Source organism: Podarcis vaucheri (assembly GCF_965113315.1).
Source record: "Podarcis vaucheri genome assembly, chromosome: 10".
Classification (NCBI taxonomy): domain Eukaryota; kingdom Metazoa; phylum Chordata; class Lepidosauria; order Squamata; family Lacertidae; genus Podarcis; species Podarcis vaucheri.
This window is the reverse complement of record NC_138748.1, coordinates 67,672,363-67,687,132: the sequence shown is the minus strand read 5'-3', so window position 1 is coordinate 67,687,132 and position 14,770 is coordinate 67,672,363. Positions and strand designations below refer to the sequence as shown.

Genomic DNA, 14,770 nt, shown 5'->3' with positions numbered 1-14,770 from the left:
TAACAGAGGTTAAAAGGTGTGTTTCTGTTTGGAAGAGCCAATGGGCTCCTTGGTGTACAGGGGTCTATTGAACAGACCCTCTGGAAGTGCATTAAAATTCTGTAGTCATGATTTTCTTTTTTTAAAAAAAAAAATGTTGATGAATTGATCAATTCATCAATTACCAGCCGCTTCATTAATGGACTAAAACGGTTTTAATCACTTGACAGCCTTAATTGAAAGTGATGCATTGTTTCCCCTTTTCTGCATTCATTTCCAGAACGAACATGAGATAACGAGCCTCTTTGGCTGAAAATTCCAATTAAAGGGGTCACTTGGTAGATCCTGATCAGACCCCATGGCTATTAGTCCCTTTAAAACCAGAGGGACTATGTGGCACAGTGGCTGGATATATAGGTCCAAGGGACCTAGACTTAAACACCACATTTCCCATGGGCCCATCATGTGGCCTTGGGCAGGTCACTTTCAATATTCTCTGGGTTCAATTTCAGCTTCTTGGCTCACCTTTTTGAGAGGGAGGGAGAGAACAATTCAAGAGGGAGGTTCTTAAAGGGACTGAACCTGGCACCTTTCTCATCTGCCAATAATTGTGAGGGCATAGATAAAGTTCACCAGGAACACTGAGAGTGGAGAGAAAGAGCTTTGAAGTGGGCTGGATGAGCTGGATAATAATGGCAGAGGCCAGGGCACACAGAGCGAGGGGAGGAATTCCTCTTGAGGGTTTAAGTGCAGAAGCTCAAACCAAATTCTTGATCCACCAGACTTTATTCAGTAATGCATTACAGGACAGAGTCCAAAGCGTCTGCAAGAGCATTGTCATCAGGACACATGCAATATAGGCAAATATATGTCATTTCAGCTGTTCAGCCTCTACCCAACCATCTACTGCTGCCCATCATTTCATCTCTCATCCAACCACAGTCAATGAAATAATGTTTACTCAACCCATTTTCGTTGTATGTGTCACAACCCTCCTTGTACCTTATATGAAGCTGTTTCTCCCTTCAACCTTCAGCCAGTTTGTTGTTGTTTAGTCATTTAGTCATGTCCGACTCTTCGTGACCGCATGGACCAGAGCACGCCAGGCACTCCTGTCTTCCACTGCCTCCCGCAGTTTGGTCAAACTCATGCTGGTAGCTTCGAGAACACTGTCCAGCCATCTCGTCCTCTGTCGTCCCCTTCTCCTTGTGCCCTCCATCTTTCCCAACATCAGGGTCTTTTCCAGGGAGTCTTTTTTTCTCATGAGGTGGCCAAAGTCTTGGAGCCTCAGCTTCACGATCTGTCTTTCCAATGAGCACTCAGGGTTGATTTCCTTCAGAATGGATCGGTTTGATCCTCTTGCAGTCCATAGGACTCTCAAGAGTCTCCTCCAGCAGCAGAATTCAAAAGCATAAATTCTTCGGCGATCAGCCTTCTTTATGGTCCAGCTCTCACTTCCATACATCACTACTGGGAAAACCATGGCTTTAACTATACGGACCTTTGTTGGCAAGGTGATGTCTCTTTCTTTTTAAGATGCATAAAATGCCAGTAATACAATACAAATTGAGAAGAGACTAGAGGGTGGGGCAAGGCAGGTGGAAAGAGGCCTTGCCTGATGGAGTCTCTCCCCTCACCAGTCTTGTGGTTAGGTCACATTCTTGCGTACGTGACAGTTGCCTCTCTAACGATGGGCCTAGCAGTAATTCTGCATTGGTAGCAAGAGATGAAGGCGAGCAAATGTTGTTACAGACACTTGCGTCTCAGTTCTTGCCTTGCATGTTCAATCTGCGAAGGCTTGTTCAGAAGCGGAAGCCACACCACAGTTAGTTAAGAGCATGGATGCGTGAACCAGCCATCCATGGCAGGCCCTAGGCTGGATGTCTCCTGGATTTCCTTCCGCCCTCCGCCAACGCCCCACTTCCCTGGGTTTGAGTCCCGCTGTTACGGGCTTTGAGCCCTGACACGACCCACCTCTGCTGTGAGAAGGTGACAGCTGCTCAGCAGCTCTTACAAGACATTTCGGTTCTTGTTTGGAGCTGCGCTCTATGATCTGCTGCACCCCTGCAGAGAGCCCCCTCCTCAGAAACCTTCGGAAGCTTATTCCTCCCCAGCGGTTGCCGCTGCGGGAATAAAACATGGCAAGCTTTTTAGGTATTAAAGCTAAGAAGGAGGCACCCCTCTCGGGCCGCTCACATCATAATGTAAACAGAAATTAATCCATCTGCTAAAGCTCAATGTGTCTTCAGATAGTTATCGGCACCGTATAATCTCCTCCGAGGAAGATCTTATTATATTAAAAAGACACTGGCCTGCGTGGTGGAAACCCTAATAACGGCGTTACCTTTCATGGAAGATTGCCGGAATTAAAACGCCCAGTGATGTGTTGTAAGTGGCTTCTGGATGGTGAGATTACTTCTCTTTCTTTCTTTCTTTCTTTCTTTCTTTCTTTCTTTCTTTCTTTCCGCTCCTCTCTCCCCTGGAGTGTGTGCTGTGTTGGCAAAGATACTATTGTCTCCTGCAGTTCAAGAGAGCATCAAAACACAAGGATAACCAAGGACATTACAGCAGCTCAAAACAAAGGCGCTGGGTGGTGCTGGTGGGGTGCTTGAACCTGTGTCTACCGCTCAGAATTCTTCACATTGCTTCTGGTTTCAGAATATGCAGCATTCCCCGTTGTGGGCACAGGTATGTCGATGTGCTCCTATTGTGGCTTTTACTGAGCAGCATATCTGCAGCTATGAGAAATGGCTCATGCAGATGATGGCCCCGTGTATTCCTGGGAAGTTATGGCATGGAGAAATTGCAGACCCTCCAAGTGTTCCTATTTTCCAGGGACAGTCCTGGATTTATAGAAGCCGCCCCGGTTTCTGATTTGATCCCTGAATGTCCCACTTTTCCTTAGGACATCCCTATTTTCATCGGATAAATGTTGGAGGGTATGGAGTTATGTGACCCCCCCCCCCAGCCATCTGAGGGCAGCCTTGTATGGGGAAGTTTTTGTGTTTTTACATTTGTTGGAAGCCGCCCAGAGTGGCTGGGGCAACCCAGTCAGGTGGGTGGGGTATAAATTGTTCTTCTTCTTCTTGTTAGTATTATTATTGAACTTGTTGTTGTTTAGTCATTTAGTCGTGTATGACTCTTTGTGACCCCATGGACCAGAGCACGCCAGGCACTCCTGTCTTCCACTGCCTCCCGCAGTTTGGTCAAACTCATGCTGGTAGCTTCGAGAACACTGTCCAGCCATCTCGTCCTCTGTTGTCCCCTTCTCCTTGTGCCCTCCATCTTTCCCAACATCAGGGTATTTTCCAGGGAGTCTTCTCTTCTCATGAGGTGGCCAAAGTCTTGGAGCCTCAGCTTCAGGATCTGTCCTTCCGGTGAGCACTCAGGGCTGATTTCCTTCAGAATGGATCGGTTTGATCTTCTTGCAGTCCATGGGACTCTCAAGAGTCTCCTCCAGCACCATAATTCAAAAGCATCAATTCTTTGGCGATCAGCCTTCTATTATTGAATAGGACACCCCTATTTTTATTGACGAAATACTGGACCCCTGAGTCAAGGAGATAAGTAGCTATACAACCTTTAGAAGACATCTGAAGGCAGCCCTGAATAGGGAAGTTTTTTTAATGTTTAATATTTTATTATGTTTTTATATATGTTGAAACGATGATGATGTTGATGAAGGAATGGGACATCCCTCTTTTCATTGGAGAAATTTTGGAGGGTATGCTTGCTGTCTGTCTGTCTCTAAGCACTGCGATTGTCTGCAAGGCATTCCCACATGGTGGGGTTGATGTTGACAGCCTTCATTTGCAGATATCTTTGTACTGCAGGGTTGGTCTGGCAACGGGTCTGGTGCTATATCATAAAACACGAGGGCAGGGTACGTCTATAAAGAACAAAACACCGTTGGAAACAATACAGATCATTAAAGTGGATGATCAATTTAAGCAGCTGCAAAGGCCTGGCATTAAAAAAGGCCTTCAAGAGACATCTGAAAGTCAACAGCAAGGATGCCTGCCAAATCTCTGCTGGACTAGCATTCAACAGCATGAGACCAGTGGAACTAAGCTCCCTGCTTTTAGCTGAGGGCAGCTGCACTTTTGTGAAACTAAAGGGGGCAACTAGCAACCCTCCTCCAGATTATCTCAGTGATCAAACTCTAATATAAGGACTCAGGTGGTCCTTAAGATGCCCTGGGCCCAAGCTTGTACAGGGCTTTGTATATCAACACAAGAAGAGCCTTGAACCTGGACTGGTAGCATGTGTGCAGCTGGAACAGATAGAATCATAGGACCATAGAGCTGGAAGAGACCCCAAGGGTCCTCTAGGAATCTCAGCTGAAGCATCCATGACAGATGGCCATCCAGCCTCTGCTTCAAAACCTCCAATGAGGGAGAGTCCACCACCTCCCAAAGGAGTCTTGTTCCACTGTTGAACAGCTCTTACTGTCAGAAAGTTCTTCTGGTGTTTAGTCAGAATCTACTTTCTTGTAACTTAAAGCCATTGGTTCAGGCCCTGCCCTCCAGAGCAGGAGAAAATAAGCATGCTCCATCTTTCATGTGGCAGCCCTTCAGATATTTGACGATTGCTTTCATATCTCCTCTCAGCCTCCTCTCAGTGTTCTCCGCTTCTTAAATTTAACAATCCATAGATATTAGAAGTGAGGAACATCAACAACATTTGTACCCCACCTTTTTCTGCAAAGAGCTCAAGGTTGCATACCTGGTATTCCTGCTTCTTGTTTAATCCCCTTCTTCTTCCAATTCTTCTTCTTCCAATTCTTCTTCTTCTTCTTCTTCTTCTTCTTCTTCTTCTTCTTCTTCTTCTTCTTCTTCGATCACTCGTAGCTGAGTAAGATTGTCTTCCATAAACACAGTCTTAACAATGAGTCTGCAAGTGACTGTGGAGGCCAATTCTGGATCCACACATCCTATCACAGTGGGGACATTGGTTTCCGGGCAGGAGTTGATCACGGTGTGGATTTGCCAAGTGTGCCTTCCTCTTAGCACGTTTCTCCCTTGCGTCCTGAGTTTGAGTGTCTTCAAAGCCCATGACACCTTTGGTAAAGGCTGTTCTCCAACTGGAGCGCTCACAGGCAAGGGTTTCCCAGTTGTTGGTGTGCATACTACATTTTTAAAGATTTGCCTTGAGAGAATCTTTAAACCTCTTTTGTTGACCACCAGCATTACACTTTCCATTTTTAAGTTTGGAATAGAGTAGTTGCTTTGGAAGACGATCATCAGGCATCCACACAACATGATCAGTCCAACAAAGTTGATGTTGAAGAATCATTGCTTCAACACTGGTGATCTTTGCTTCTTCCAGTACACTGATATTAGGTTGCCTGTCTTCCCAAGTGATGCGTAATTTTTTCCGGAGACATTGTTGATGGAATCTTTCGAGGAGTTGGAGATGGTGTTTATATGTGGTCCATGTTTCACAAGCATACAGTAAGGTCGGTAGTACAATAGCTTTGTAAACAAGCATTTTGGTTTCCCTGCGAATGTCCCGGTCCTCAAACACTCTGCGCTTCAATTGGAAGAAAGCCGCACTCGCAGAGCTCAGGCGATGCTGGATTTTGGCATCATTGTTGACCCTTGTGAAAAGATAACTGCCTGGGTAGGAGAAGTGATCAACATTTTGCGATGTTACACCATTGAGTTGGATTTGTGGTGCTTCAGAGGGGTTATTTTGTACTTGTTGGTGCAGCACTTTTTTTTGGATGTTGAGTGATAGGCCAAGCTTTTCATAAGCTTCTGCGATGGTTTGGAGGTCATCCCCACAACAACCTGGTGAGGTTAGGCTGAGAGGCAGTACCTGGCCCAAGGTCACCCAGTTATCTTCATGGCCAAGTGGGGATTTGAACCCTGGGCTCCCACATTCTAGTCTGACACTCTAACCACTACGCCATACTTCCTCTCATTATTATTTCAGTATTATCAAGACTATCCTGTATTGGTGAGTTCTGGGGAAAGTGGTGCAACTGAATTAACCTGGTCCTAGGAAAGAAGGGAAAACGGTCTTTCACAGTGTTGATATTAGGATACACTCCAGCTTTCTGGAAACATAAAGGAGGAATAATAGGCTTGGATTAAAAGAGCAGCAGTATTTAGTGCTCAAAGGCAGATACTACATAAACGGAGAGATAAAACTGAAGCAGACATCGATACCTGGATAATTAGTGGACCTAGCAGTCAAGGAAGAAGGAGCTAATAAAAATCAAGAGGAGAGAGATAAAGAAATATGAGGAAATGCTGTGCAAGTGTATGCAAGATAAAATGGCAGCTATATATTTTTCTCCTCCCTTTCACTTTCTCCCTCCTTCATTCCTTCTTCTCCCTCTTTTTTGTGCTTCCATTTGATGATAGACCTTTGCACACCTGGGTAGCGTACGACGTTGCACACTCATCCCAACATCTTCGCCATTGTCTTTGTGTGTACAGCTGTGCGTGCAACAGCTTCCAAGGGATCTGAAACTCTGAATAGCTGAGGATTTGAAATGGATCTGTGTTGAAGGAGAGCGATCAGGAAAACCCGGGGGGTTAAAATGGGGCAAAAATATTTGTGTGGAAAGTAGTTTAAGATTTGTTACTATTATTGTTATTACAATTATTTATTAAATTTGTATACAGCCCTTGTGGATCTCGGGGAAGGTCACAGCATAAAAATACAAGATAAAAATGCAAAAAACAAACAAACAAAAAACCAAGAGCAAAAAACAATACAATACCCGCCTCCCCCACCCCACACAAACACATTTAAAAGGGTTGTCGATCAGCCCAAGACCTTGTTGAAGAGGAATGCTTTTACCTGGTGCCTAAAGGTGTATAATAAAGGTACCAGGCGAGGCTCTCTGGGGAGAGCATTCCACAAATGAGGAGCCACTGCAGAAAAGGCTCCGTTCTCGTGTTGCCACATGCTTGACTTCTCATGGAGAAACTGGCCGCTGAATTCTGCATGGTTTGCTGGGATTGTACTAAAAGGGGGAAAGTGGGCACTGCAGCTGTGGTGTGGACTGGGGAGGCTGTCAGGACCTGGGCTAATACTTCCTGCTCTGAGCCTCCACGCTTTCAAAACTTGAGACCTGCAGAAGTGGCGCAGTTTGTTCTCCAGGCGATTTTGCCCTCTGCCAAAACACACACACACGCACCTGTGAGGGTTTGGTTCCAGGGGACCGTGCACAAAGACAGGAACCCTTGGAACTACTCGCCTCAAGGTTGAGGGCTGCTTACTGGACTCTGGGAAGGATTCACAAGGTGCTCTGGGAGCTTTCCAGTGCCCTTCCTAAACCTTCCCAGAGCCCGGTAAGCGAGGAACAGCTGCTGGGTGTGTGGAAAATACATGAAAAGCAAGGAGTGGCGTGTTTCCCTAGCTCTCTGTTTATTTATTTACTCCCTTATCTGCGTAAGGCTGTGATAGCATAAGTAAAGTGAGCATAAGTGGTGAGCCCACTATAATTCTTCCTTGCTTTCAAAAGACTAAAATTCACCTCTGCTGCCCCTTCCAGTGTTGGAATGCGGGCTTTTCTGAGCTCCATGTAGAATTCTGGCTTGAGATATCATTAAATGTATCCAGAAGAATAATTGGAGATCTGAGCTCTACTTTTCATAACAAAGGCACAAAGGGTATCCGTATAAGACTGGAAGCTTTCAGCTTCAAACTCTCTTCCCCTCCAGCTTTTCAAGTGCTGAAGCAGGTTGTATATCTTTGAGCCATTTACAAGCCGGAGGAGGAGATGCAAAGCTCTTTAAAGAAAAGCTGCGCCTGGCTTTGCTGAAATTAAAGCAGCCTGAATGACTCTTTGGCCTTTGTAAGAATCTTTAATAAAGAAAGTGGCACCCGGAATCACATTTCAGCTAGATTGCTGTATGATACCGTCATCACTTCCCCCAAACACTTTTAATTCCAGTTTTTAATTACAGGGCAAGGGGGCCTTCTTGCTGCTCTTCCATCTCAGGGTGAATACAGACAACCCTTTACCAAGTGGTGTCTTGCCCCATCTTTTTTGTCTATAGATTCCAGACCATGTGCAGAACTGTTGAGGAATGTTCCTTGCCGCTGAGCAGAATGATGTGGACCACTGGCTTACCTGTTGAAAGGTGAAGGCTCCTTGCTTTACCAGGATAAAGTGGATAATTGTGGGTTGTTGTTTGTTCATCGTAAAAGAGTAGAAGAAACGTGCATAGATTAGGAAAGTCAGGTTTCATAGACACCCCCCTCCCCATATTTGTTTAATTTATTCAACTTTATTCAACAAAAATATCTGAGGTACAGCAATGGAACATATGGCAGATGTACCGTATTTTTTTCGCCTATAAGACACCCCCATGTATAAGACGCCCACTGTTTTGGGGGACTCCGATTTAAGAAAATGGGGGGAGATGTATCTGTGTATAAGACACCCTCAAATTTTTGACATTATCTTTTAGGGGGAAAACCTAGTCTTATACACGAGAAAATACGGTATATTCTAAGTGAGTTCCTAGAGGAGTCTCAATATTTTCTGGTTGTCCTTACTATCTATCCTCATATATGACCATCTTCTTCCAAAGATTCCAGAACGGCTTACCTATAGTTTCCAGGTCTTCTTCTCATCCTGAAAGTGTGTACTGAGCTACAGCTGGTCAGCTTCAGTTATAGAACTTCAGAACACCCTCTCAGACTTCCCATCTGCATTGATGCCATGTATAGGAAGAACTTGGGAGTCTTAATGTGTCACGCAGACCCAGATTTGCTTGGATGAATGAGATCCAGCGCTGGTCTGCTGCCAGCTTCCCACTCCTGAAATTAAAGCATTTCCCAAAAGTGCTCAAGACCCGACTTTGAGGCATCCCCAAGGGCGTCAAGGGCACACCACTCCCCTTTCACTTGCTCACACTTGGCATTCCCTGTAGGGATAACACTACAATTATCTCCAGTGCAGCAGTTACGGTTTCTCCGCAGGGTCCAAGCACCATGTGTGTTCAAACACGGTTCTTCAGTCTTTGCAGTCATCCTGTCCTTTCAGACATCCAAGTGACCCATGTTGCCGACTGCTACAGCTGACCACAACCCAGGGTCCTCTTGAGGAGACAATGGTGATGTGCACTCTTGGAGTGAATGTGGAGTTCGGTGCGCACACCCTCTGGACAGGGGTCCTGTGACACTTCAATAAATCGCTCTCCCCATACATCAGTCTTTTCCTACTTATTTGCTCTGGCTGACCTGAGTAGCTTTGAGGTCATCTGGGGTAATTGGAGTGTGGCAGAGTAGCCTCTGGATGACCCAGAAACATCTCTTCCATCATTCTGCAAGAACCTAGCAGCTGGAGCTAAATCATTATTATACATACTGATTTACCTGCGCATATAAAAAACCTTGGTAGGGACGTGGGCGGCGCTGGGGGTTAAACCACAGAGCCTAGGGCTTGCCGATCAGGAGGTCGGCGGTTCGAATCTCCACGATGGGGTGAGCTCCCATTGCTCGGTCCCAGCTCCTGCCAACCTAGCAGTTCGAAAGCATGTCAAAGTGCAAGTAAATAAATAGGTACCGGTCCGGCAGGAAGGTAAACGGCGTTTCTGTGTGCTGCTCTGGTTCGCCAGAAGCGGCTTAGTCATGCTGGCCACATGACCCGGAAGCTGTACGCCGGCTCCCTCGGCCAATAAAGCGAGATGAGCGCCGCAACCCCAGAGTCGGCCACGACTGGACCTAGCAGTCAGGGGTCCCTTTACCTTTATAAAACCTCGGTATGTTTTCACAGTGGGCTGTTGGAAGACGTCCTTTAATGCTGCTTTTGAGCTGCCGCCTCTTCCCTGAATTTCCCTGTGTTGAAACTGACAGGAGCCTCCCCCTGCCCATCAGCATTCAGCTGCCGCCCCCGTCACGTCAAAACGCCCAAAATCCTCCTTCAATTATTCATGGCAGTTAATTATTCATTAATATTGCCCTAGCTAATTGCCACGTATTTATTTGTCAACCTGGGCAGGGGGCGTTGGTGCCCCTTTCCCTCCCTGCGTGTGTGTCTGTGCCCCCCCGCCTTTTCATTTCCCCCAAGATGCAGCCACCCCAGGCAAAAGTGCTTGAGATGAAAAGAAGACACGGCGATCCGTTTCATAGAAACCCAAGCAGCTGGAGCTGGGCCCCTGCGGCTCTTGCTGCAATTAACATGGAACTAACCCCGCAGCCTCGATGGGGTGAAAGAGCAGGGCAGGTGCAGGCTGTTTAGCTTGTCTACTTAAGTGCACCGACCTCTCAAATCAGGATGGTCAGAGAGAGCTGGTTCTTCGACATGTTCCCCTCTCCTGGCTCCCATTTGCTAACTGCTCTCAGCCTCCTGGGCAGGGACGTCCGAAAGTAAAATAAGAACGCAGAGAAAGAGAGGGAAATATTTTTACTGGGTCAGCTTGAAAGCAAAACGCTACAAGTGAGTTTTGCAGGAACACAAGAGTTCTTCCCTCGTCAAGAGTGGCACTTCCTTGGAAGCCTCTAGTAAAGCCGGGCGTACCTTAGGACGTGGAGTCAGAAGGGGTAATGAATGGAGGAACTTGGTCTTGAGGGGTTTTAATTCAACTCCAGACACTCTGCTTCAGACCTTTCCAAACTTTTCAAGTCGGTGACACACTCTCCGGACATTCATCATTTCGTGACACAGTAATTCAGTTCTGCATCCTTTCGCGACACAGTAATTCAGTTTTGCATCGTTTCGCGACACAGTAATTCAGTTCTGCATCCTTTCGCGACACAGTAATTCAGTTTTGCATCCTTTCGCGACTCAGTAATTTAGTTTTGCATCCTTTCGCGACACAGTAATTCAGTTTTGCATCCATTCGCGACACAGTAATTCAGTTCTGCATCCTTTCGCGACATAGTAATTCAGTTCTGCATCCTTTCGCGACATAGTAATTCAGTTTTGCATCCTTTCGCGACACAGTAATTCAGTTTTGCATCCTTTTGCGACACAGTAATTCAGTTCTGCATCCTTTCGCGACACAGTAATTCAGTTTTGCATCCTTTCGTGACACAGTAATTAAGTTTTGCATTGTTTCGCGACACAGTAATTCAGTTTTGCATCCTTTCGCGACATAGTAATTCAGTTTTGCCTCCTTTCATGACACAGTAATTCAGCTTTGCCTCCTTTCGCGACACAGTAATTCAGTTTTGCATCGTTTCGCGACACAGTAATTCAGTTTGGAGGCTGAACTAACCCTTTCCAGTCCCAGGAAGAGTGCGGGGAGCATTTGTGCGACACACCTACACACTGTGGCCGACACACTAACGTGTCGTGACCCACAGTTTAGAAAGCTCTTTTCTACTTCTTTAAACCATCCTGCTTGTTGCTTTAATACTTGGCTTATGTGACTCAGCTGGTGTAGTGTGCCGGGGAAGATTAGGGTGTGAGCTACACACTTCTGAGTTAAAATTTCCACACCAGAATGTGAAGTTATAGGAGACTCTGAGCAAACCACTAAGCGCCCCTCCCCCGACTTTTGGATCATGGGGATAGTAAGTTAGATAGTGAGAGTCAGTGTGGTGTAGTGGTTAGTGTGTTGGACTAGGGCCTGGGAGACCAGGGTTCGAATCTTCACGTGACAATGGAGCTCACTAGGTGTCACCTTGGGGCCAATCATTTTCTCTCAGCCTAATCTACCTCACAGAGTTGTTGTGAAGAAGGAGAAAACCCTTGTTCAAAATTCGCCGGTGCATTTTGCCACCTGGCTATCGGCCACTTGCAACTGAAGGCATTTTTAATACAGTGGTACCTCGGGTTACATACACTTCAGGTTACAGACGCTTCAGGTTACATACTCCACTAACCCAGAAACAGTACCTCGGGTTAAGAACTTTGCTTCAGGATGAGAACAGAAATCGTGCTCCAGCGGTGCAGCGGCAGCGGGAGGCCCCATTAGCTAAAGTGGTACCTCAGGTTAAGAACAGTTTCAGCTTAAGAACGGACCTCCGGAACGGATTAAATACTTAACCCAAGGTACCACTGTAATGAAGTTTGGTAAAATGAGATTTTTGACTTGTGTGTCCAGGGTGCTCCTAGGTGGTTGCCACTAAATTTCACCAAAAGGGCAATTCAAGTTAAATTTTGAGGTTCCCCCAAGAACGCGTATGGAATTCTGGGGAAAAGGTAAATGAGTTTCAGTAAATCTAGAGATTTTTATTGATGGCTTGCACATCTTCAGTGAGAAAAAGATCGTCTCCCTGTTTTCCTGCATGCAAATTAAACCCTTTAAAGGTATTTTCTAAAGAGAGTTCTGTTGACGAGACAGAAACCATTTCCAAGAAGCCTAGGGCTTAGAGAGCCTGTGTTCTTCTGCATTAATTAATTTATTTAATTTCATAAAATGTATACACCACTTGATTGTAAAAAATAAATAAATACCTCAAAGTGGTTTACCAAAAAAAGAAGAAGAAAAGAAAACAAGGAAATCAAGAAAAATTCACAACCATATTTTACCCTCCGTTTCCCCCGTGGGTTTTTCTGTTTTCTTTGAGATGGGGCAAATAAGGTAGGTACTGCAAGCTCTTTGTAACCTCAAGGTGGGTATTTGCCTTCCCTATAAATTGCAAGGCTTAGCTCATCGACATTTCCAGAATGTTTTATGGATCTTCCGATGGAAAATGACTCTCTTAAGTGCAGGAGATGATTACTTTATTGTCCGGTGCGTGCATTTAACAGAGCTGAATGGCTCTCCTTAGACCTTTGGATTATGAGGGGGCTTATCTAGGATAGAAGGCGCAGGATATTGGATAAATGCAATGGATAAATGGATGCCGACCAGATTTTCATAAGTTCCAGACATTTATTTATTTCTTGCTGTTGTGAAACTTTTCTACTCACTCCGACTTACTGCCAGTCAGAGTATATAGGAAAGTAAGCTGTAATTTTGGAAGCCTTGCGTGTTGTAGCATGTGACCTCGGTGTTGTGTTGATAGCATGTCACAATGCAGTAGTTTTCTCAAAAGCCTGTAATTGGTATACATTTACCCAGAAGCCTAATTTGTTTTCTGTCACTTGTAGATCTTCTTTGTAATTGTGGGCTACGTACACATTAGTGGCTTAAAATGATGTGAGGTTGTTCCCTCCTGCTGCATTTCAAATTGTGTTCGCACTTGCTTTACACACGAGACAGCTACAGAGTCCACACGCCCTAGACAGCTATTCAGCTGAGCATGCTCAATGACTGTCTGAAATGTACACACCTCAGCTTGTGTTTTCAAATCGGATGAAAGCTGGTTTGATGGTAAAAACATCAAACAAAAGCATTTCTTCAGAAACAACAGGTTAAATATGTGCCCTCCCTCTTTCCCAGCATCAGGGTCTTTTCCAGGGAGTCTTCTCTTCTCATGAGGTGGCCAAAGTATTACAGCCTCAGTTTCAGGATCTGTCCTTCCAGTGAGCACTCAGGGCTGATTTCCTACAGAATGGATAGGTTTGATCTTCTTGCAGTCCATGGGACTCTCGAGAGTCTCCTCCAGCACCAGAATTCAAAAGCATCCATTCTTTGGCGATCAGCCTTCTTTATGGTCCAGCTCTCACTTCGAGACATCACTACTGGGAAAACCATAGCTTTAAGTATACAGACCTTTGTTGGAAAGGTAATGTCTGGTACAATGGGATTAGCTGGATCCATTGCCCATTGAAACCCTTTTCATATGCAGAGTGAGCAGAGTTTGTCACATGAGAGCAGGCTTCACTTGTTGCAATCACAAATGCAAAGAGATCCTTGTAGGTAAGAAATATGTTGTAGGAAATGCGTAACTTGGATAGAGTCTGGAGAAGAACATGCTTGCACCCTTGTTCTCTGAGGCTATCTCCAAGGTCACCTCTTGAGGTCCAAGAGATAAGTCTGAGGAGGAGGAAGTTGTTATTGGTTTATCTTTGTTCTTGCTTTTATTATGCATTTTGTGTTTGTTATCTTGTATTTTTATGTTGGGAACTACCCTGAGATCTACAGATGGAGGTTGGTATACAAATTTAATCATCATCAACAACAACAACTCCTATCAGTCTAAAGAACAAAGAGATGGAGAGAAAAGCCGGCACAGAGATAAAGGACAGTCTGGGAATGTGGAGGTCCCTCACTCTATCTGCCTTAACCCCATGCAGACCCCTCTTCTGCTGGCTCAGTTTCACCCAGACATTGCACAAGTGGCCACCCATATTGTGCGTGAAACCAAGTCAGCTCAGAAGTGAGTATCACGACTGCTCCATCAGTCACAAAAATTGGTCCATCTCTAGGTGGCCTCATCTTCCTTTATAACGCCTCCCAGAGTGGTCCATGTTCACTTGCCCCTCAAACCCTGGGCCTCCGCTCTGCCAATCGTAAGACACCTGCTCAGTTGGACTGATGTGCGGTGCGCCGGCAGGATTGCCCGAGCCTCTTGTTTTCCCTTCGCTGGAGTTCTTCTTCTCCCTCCTTCCCCCACCGCTGAAACACAATTTCAAGCCCTCGTTTGCTTCAGAGACAATGGAGCATCTTCTGCTCTTTCATAGCCTGCCCTTCATTCCACAGCAGTTGCAATTTAAAGCAGAGCATTTGGCAAGAGTGTTTGATCTGCAAAATGCATTTTTATGGTGTTTTCAATTAAACATGTAATGAGGGTGGTTGCGTTTTTCAGTTGTGATGGCAAGGGAGGGGTGTGTTTGAATGACTGAAACGGGCTTGAACAATGCAGCTTGGGTTGCGTTCAGTTCATGCGTAGCTCTGGCAACCAGATCTTGTGCCTTCTTAAAAATTAAAAGTTCAGGATCTATTTGAAGTACGATAGGGCTGTGAAATAACTCTGTCTTGGCTTGCTG

At 45.5% G+C, this 14,770-nt stretch overlaps 1 protein-coding gene and 1 long non-coding RNA gene across 2 annotated transcripts in view; one reads left to right on the top strand and one right to left on the bottom strand.

Annotated features, from left to right (window-relative positions):
• The window catches only part of PLXNA4 (plexin A4), a 604,081-nt gene that overhangs the window by 175,170 nt on the left and 414,141 nt on the right, over positions 1 to 14,770 (top strand). The gene's annotated exons all lie outside the window — the stretch shown is intronic.
• Positions 3,856 to 8,754, bottom strand: LOC309541517. Its single transcript, XR_014223786.1, has 4 exons — positions 8,552 to 8,754; positions 8,072 to 8,095; positions 6,153 to 6,191; positions 3,856 to 3,868 (listed from the first exon to the last, which is right to left on the bottom strand). It is a non-coding gene; the product is annotated as an uncharacterized lncRNA (long non-coding RNA).